Raw genomic sequence first — 7,565 nt, 5'->3', positions numbered from 1 at the left:
ATGCAGCAGAAGATTAAAATGATATGAATACACCTTATTGTATCTCCCTTCACAGGTAAGGTACCTCTGTATGTAGGTAAGCAAATTGGCATATGAGTCCTTGACATAATTTCTAGACACAGACTTGTTTAAATCTGAGTCAATGAACTTGGCCTCCAGAAATTCTTTGCAGGGTGTCATATCAAATTTGAAATTCTTAAACCAAGTTTCTTGTCCCCTTGGAATCTCAGTAACTGTGGATATTACCTCTGGTGAGACTTGCAATTTGAGCATCCCAACCTTTGAATTCAGTCCTGTGAAATTCAAAGCAAATTCCTTGGTGATTTGTGCATGACCTCCCTGGAGTTTCTCACAAAAATTCCAACATCCAACCTGCTTGAACGTGTGCTCAACTTCTATGTTCTTCAAGATAAGGTCTAAACCTTCAAGTTCGTTCCTCAAACATCTCCATGATCTATGCTCTTTCCTTTCTGTAGATCCTTCCATGAGACTTCAACGTAATGAAGGTTAGATATACTAGCACTGCTCAATCTTCAATCTCTGCCTCACTTGAATGGCTGCCTCGCTTGAATGGCTGCCTCGCTTGATAACTGCCTTGCTTGGTGTTCAATGAATTCAAATTGAAAACTTGCAGACTTGTTCCTCATGCAACGAATACAATCATAATTAAGACTGTGAATACCTGGCTTTTCTTGGAACTTGCAATCCGAGCGTACCAAGGTACCTAACGACTGTAATAATGGAAATAAGCGGTTGGACATGATATGTGGAGTGTATAAGCTGACAGTGGATGATGCAACCATAACTGAACTTGATAGATTTGACAGTTAGGAAAGATTTGATACGGATTGCACGAATCTCCGATTTTGTAGCGCAGCTAGTGTAAAATCTGGATTATGCGCTACGAAATCACCTAAGACATGTTGCGCTGCGGAAACACCTAAAAAGGATTTATGTGCTGCGAAAACACCTAAACATGATTTATGCGCTACGAAATCACCTAAAGAGCTTTGTAGCACATAATAACCTTTGAACAAAGCTGACACATGGAAATTGTGTGAGTTATGAGACCAGTGATGAATGAGAATGCATAGTTGACCTTTATTTAAGTATACCATCAAGACTCCTAAGACCCAGACTCTAAGGCAAACAAAAAATCAAACCTAGACTAGCACTGAACCTTTACCATCAAACTAATGTGAGCAATTTGGGAATTGGAATTCTTAAGTGATAACAACAAATAACTTGACAAAAAAAAGTATGTGACATTTAAAATATTTTTTTGTAGTTATAAATAAAATATTTCAATATACACATCAAGTAAAATATTTTAAATAAAACACTTTGATATCAATTATAATTAGATAAGGTGATATCATATTAAGTAAAATATTTTACCGTCAGCTATGTATATTATTTTTGTTTGTTAGGTAGTGTGAGTCTTGAGATCATTGAGACGTCTAACCTATAGCTTGAGTAACCGCAACCACGGGTATCTATACCATCAAAATTCACCAAGGGATTGCACCTGGCTTGGGCCACACCAGCCCTTAGCATGGTTGAATTTCCGTTCGCAAGATTTCGAACTAGATACCTTTTCACTATGGAGTTCCTTAACATAACACCTTGTCACCTTCTATTCTACACCCCATGGACGCCAACTATTTATATTATAAAAAACAATTGATTTTTTTTAGTTAAAACATTTTATTGGTGTGTTGATCAAAATGAAGGAGATGTGTAATTCCTTCCATATTTAGCACGGATTCGATTCATGGTGTGTGTGTGTGTGTACAAAAAGCCATTATATATCCATCTTATTCCTGGATCTATTTAAATCCAAGAGGGATCAAATCTTTTGAGGTGAAAAACATAAGAAGCAACCTAGATCCATTTTAATCCTAGATTTATTGAGTGCCAAGAGGGATCAAATCCCTTGAGGTGGCAAACATAAGAACTAGCTTAAATCAATATTAATCCTGATCTATTAAGCACTAAGAGGGATAAAATCTCTTGAGGCAACAAATATTTCTTCATGTTTTGGAGTCTAAAAAAAATCCGCATCTCAAAATAATTAATCTCTCTCAATATTTAATAAATTTAAAATTAAAATAGATTTACGTTAACTATAAATATTTTATCAAACACACACACACACACACACACACACACACACACACACACACACACACACACACACACACACACACACACACACACATATATTTTAAATCAACCAAATAACATAAGAAATTAATTCTTATACCTCTTTTTGCTAAACCTTTATTTTTTTCCCTTGGAAAAATCTGGGCAGATCAACCCCGAAGAGAATCTTTTAAAGCTCGTCGGCCAAACTAGTAAGACCTAACCCCAAGTGCATCGAGAATAATTGACCCCGTGACATCCTGATTGGCGAGGTACTTAACTACGGGGACTCGACCAGTTGAGCTAACCCTTGGGGCTATCGCTGAACCTTTATTTATAGTTAATGTTATAAAATTAATATATATATTTATTAGTTTTATATAGAGTCTTTTGTGTGAGTAAGAAAATTGTTGTTGATATCTTGAATGTGGTTTGTACATATTTATTTATATAATACATATTGGAGTGTTGATTATGAAGTGTGTGTGCGCACCTATATAATATATTATAAAATTAGTATATATTTGTTATATCAATATTTTGAATTTTTGAAATATTAAATAAAAAAATATTTTTTTAATATTAATTTGAAAATATAAATATTTGTCCAATTAAATAAGTTTTACTAAATTTAGTAAAATATTTTAAATTTTTATAATAAACAATGATACATTTAATAATATATATCTTATTCTATATTTAATTAAAATATTCCAATCTTTTATTGATGATAAAGGTGATGATTAATGTTATCTCAGGGGTAACTCAATTGGTGATCGAAGTAATGTGAAACTTGTGAACACTGAGAGATCCAAGGTTCAAATCCCCCTGTTTGCGACCCCATTTACAAAGAGGAGGACGAGTAGTAGACCCTCAGAGGTTTACTAGTAGTTATGTGTCAGGCAGGCTGTTGGGTTTCTCTAGGATACTAAAAAAAAGGGTGATGATTAATGTCTACTAAAGTTAAAATGATATATCATATCTTAAGAAGGTAAGAGATTATTTAGAATTCTTTAACATTTTATATCTATGCTAGAAGAGCATTAAGATAAGCATTCCAAGATCATCATAATTTTGTTGACTTAAAAGGTTAAGAAGGTTGGTAGTGTGACAAATATTTTGAAATTTACATTGAATACGAGTGTAAGATGGATAATTTGAGAAAGCTTTTTTTATCTTCAACCCTCTTATTGTCGCAAATGTGATAGATTATCTCATCCTATGGTGTTTGGAAATTAGACTACGTCCAGTCTCACCATGAAGCTAATGAGAATTTCTTCTTGTTTTAGCAATGTTTATTTTTTTATTTATACTAGTCAAGACATTATAACTTTGATTTTCTCGATTTGAGTGGATATCTTCTTTATAATATCTTAGTTTCATTTTTTCCTTTAACTCTTTATCACTCCACAATTTCTCCTTAAATTTTGAAGTAATAATATTTTTATATTATCCTTATTTTGCAAAATGATCTCCTCCTTTATCGCCCAATGGCTTGGCCAAGGTTGGGTATTCTTATGCCATCCACATTTGAGCCAAAGGTGGTGCTTTTGGCTAGAGTTAGAATCAATTTTAGAAAACCTCTTATCTTTCAATTTGTTTAAATTCTTATATATAAGATCCCTAGTCATAACCACACTTTTAATGGGGGAAAGAATTTCTTCAATCAAGAGAATCAGATAGAAAATATTTCCTTTATTCTTGAGGATGTAAGTTAGAAAGTGTTTTTGGATCTGTTCTATCTTCTTCCATGACTCTTTAGAGACACTGTAACCCCAAACCTCACATCCATATAAAATAACAAGAGTGACAAGAATATCAAAGAGGAGGCTCTTTTATCCATATACAAAGGTCCATTGACTTATAGTTGTTTTAAAGCCCATAATAAGCTTTTCATCCTCCATTTGTCCTTTTATGAATGCTATAATTCTAGTTGAGCTTGTAATTGATATGATTATAAGATATTTTTATGAAGGAACTTCCTCTAATTTATTGTTCTCATATATGGAAATAGCATATGTGATGTTTTTGGATTTAATTATCATGACTTTTTTTTGTCAATATTAATAATCATTCCATCCTAGATAAAAAATCTAGGAGGATTCTTAGTTGTTTGCTAAGACCATAAGGAATTCTCACCAAAAGAACAATGTCATTAGCATAAAGGAGAAGAGTTATGATTATACTAGTAAGTGTGGGGCCAACACAATCTATGAATTCCAAACACTCTTATAGCTTATCAATGTATATGCCAAAGAGGGTAGGGGACCACGGACACCCTTGATTGATTATGATATTGTAGTTAATTTCATTTGACCAAACCTTAATGGTTAAAAACTTAGCAATGACCTTCTCATTTAACCTTACTTTTTATATTTTAATTTTGGTTTATGTATATGATTATACCTAAATGTTACTAGAATATGCACAATTTTATTAAAAGGAACCTCAAGAGTGATCATAAAGGATATTGGGTTTCTTATGATACTATTTAGGTTAAAGTTGCATTTTATTTTAAAATAAGACTTTAAAAATCTTTTGATTGGTTAAGAGTCTATCTTTCTCAAATGCAAAGAAATAGTAAAATCGCATTTTAGTTTTACAAAAAGATTTAAAAATTCTTTTGATTGGTTAAAAGTTCATCTCCCTTAAATACAAATAAATAATAAATCACCCAAAATCTAAAGACATTTTGCAAGAGCTAAATTCTACCAACTAAAAGAATTTTAAGTATCATTATTTTCCTTAAATAAGAGCAATAAATCAACTCACAAACATACATATTAATCAATAATAAATATCTTCATTATCGATTAACCAAATTATCATAAATTTTACCACTTTCAAAAGAATACTTAGATCATAATAATATTTGTGATGGGAGGCATTCTACAACTCAGTTTAGGGGAGATGTGTAGGTGCAATGTAAGTAAGTGAGTATGTCAATATTTTTTATATGTCGAGAAATATATATATATTTTTTATGTAAACCTTGGCAGGACCTTTTGTTTTCTATTTATAAAATTCAAGTTTACACCACATATGTGAGATAGGTGGCCTCAACTTGCCCAGTGGGAAACCAAGTCTCTTGGCCACCTATCTTCATTATAAGCCATCCAAAACTAATATAGTTTTAGGCAGTCTACCCAAGCTATATATGTATCTATATCACGATAAGAGTCTAAGTATCTATCTATCATAAACATGCATTAGTAAAAGTAAATGCTATCTGCAAGAAACCAAAAAGACATCTTGGAACCTAGATATTCCTTCTGATCTTCTGAGGCTGACACCACTAGAGCCGGGTCTTCAGCTGAGTCTCCGAGCATGTTTGACAGCTCGATAATACAAGGGATATGCTGTTGAAAACGATCTAGGCAGATGTCCTACTTGCACAACTAAAATTGAATAGTATGCAGGTCTTTCTTGTAGTTGGGCATGTCCTGGAGGGTCATATCCATCCCCATCGATATTTGCTCCATGGCCTTTCCCAGAAGGCTCTTCATGAGCTAGTACAGGTATAGTGTCTGCTTAAACTGCGTGAGTCTACCCCTAGTATTCCCAGGATCCAGGATTACCTCTCGCCAATTCTCCATTTCCTCTTCAAATTCCTCCTCCTCCTTTATCTTTTCCTCCTACTCTTCTAAAATCTTATAGATGCCTGCATTCATTCCTAGCCTATATGTTGTTTCTGCTTTGCTGATGAGTCATTCTATCGGCTTCCTCCCACGCCTAGGTTCCAAGGTGCTCGGGTGTGCTGCTCTAGTTCGCTCCCTCCCCCTTTTTCCTCGTCCTCATCCACGTGTTGGTCTGGCCATCACTTCTTTTGTGCGAGCCTGTTCACACATAATTATCATTAGTTCACGGGGCATAGATTCATGCCTTTCTAGGTTGTTGTTGATTCCCCTCCCCTCACATTTCAAGCCATAATTGCCTCTTCCCAGATGCCCCTCTACCCAAAGATGCGTAGCCTCTCCTCTGCTTGAGTTATCAACGCCCCTCACCTGCCTTGCGATAGCCTCTCCACCTTTTTGGTTTTGGCATATCTCTCTCCTGCTCCTGGGGGTAATGTCCTAGTGCATGACTCAAATTATGCTTATGACGCTGACCACCAGCCCATCGAGCCTGGTTACCATCACTCCCACTCACATATCCTTCCCTCGCCTCTTTATCCTGTGCTGCTTTCGCTCATCTCTACCAAGCCGAATTGACTTCCCTTGCTCATGCTTATCTATAATCTCCCCTCCCTCCTTGGTAACCCAACTATCATGCTTAACCGTAGGTGGTTTCTCAAGGTCCTAACCCCTCTTATCACTCCCGATGTTAGCCTCTGACTCAAACCCGTTTCCATCCCTCCCATCATGCAGTAGTCTCCCCAACCTTTACCCCAATTCCCCTCCCTGGTCTGTTCCCTCACCCCCCAGCCATGGAATAACACAGTAAACATTGCAATGGGCCAGTTAACATACCCAGAGATGATTCGTAGAGGTCTTTGCTGGTCACTTCCTTGGCTTGCAGCGTCGCTTCTCCTTCCTCTCGTATCAATTATGATTTTCCCACCAACCTGCTTGCTTTCATAATCCTCGTCCACCTTTCTATGTCCCATCACCCCTCCTCACTTATCCTTCCCACCTCCTTCACTACCTTGGCACTGGCTGCCACTTTTCCCCTACCTTCTGTCAGTTGTCATGTCGGAGGCCACCGCACCCATTGCCACGAGCATGTGGGATGCGGTGGTTAGTACCCTTCCCTTATGTGGCCTGACTACCATAACTGGAAGGCGTACTCGGCCACACACCTCGATTGGGAGATCGAGAAACAAATATTAAAAAGAATATCGACTTCATATGTTTTAATTAATATTCAAATTAAAACATATATAAATGTAAAATGAAAAATATAAAATGTATTGCAAAATGTAAAACGTAACGTAATGTAAAATGAAAAATGTAAAATATGATGTAAAATGTAAAATACAAAATGTAAAATGTAATGCAAAATTCAAGGCATAGCTCTACCAGTTTGATGATAATAAATTGGTCTATCTAAAATTGTAAAGTTAACATACTACTGTTTCTTTAACATGTTATTTCTTTATATATTATTATTGGTATAATAATCAATAATATTGATTATTATTATTCCAATATATTATAATATTTTTTTTTGTTTGAATGCTCGGCTGAATATTATATTAGGAAGATATAAAAAACAATACAACTCTTCCTTAATGGTCAGCCTGACGGGAAACCCAACCAATAACACAGATTTAATGTCTTAAGATTACAAAGTTTCACTATGATCATAGCATTAGATAAAGCAAATGTAATGTATGGTTTATATATTTTAACCTTGGCTTTAAGGCCATTTTTTCCTAAACCAAAACCAATTGTCTTCTTTTAAAAATGAACTAAATTCAA

Source organism: Pinus tabuliformis, chromosome 4_1 (assembly GCF_031772625.1).
Source record: "Pinus tabuliformis cultivar Carrire ecotype Pingquan chromosome 4_1, CPIR1, whole genome shotgun sequence".
NCBI classification, from domain to species: Eukaryota; Viridiplantae; Streptophyta; class Pinopsida; order Pinales; family Pinaceae; genus Pinus; species Pinus tabuliformis.
Note: the sequence above shows the minus strand (reverse complement) of the source record.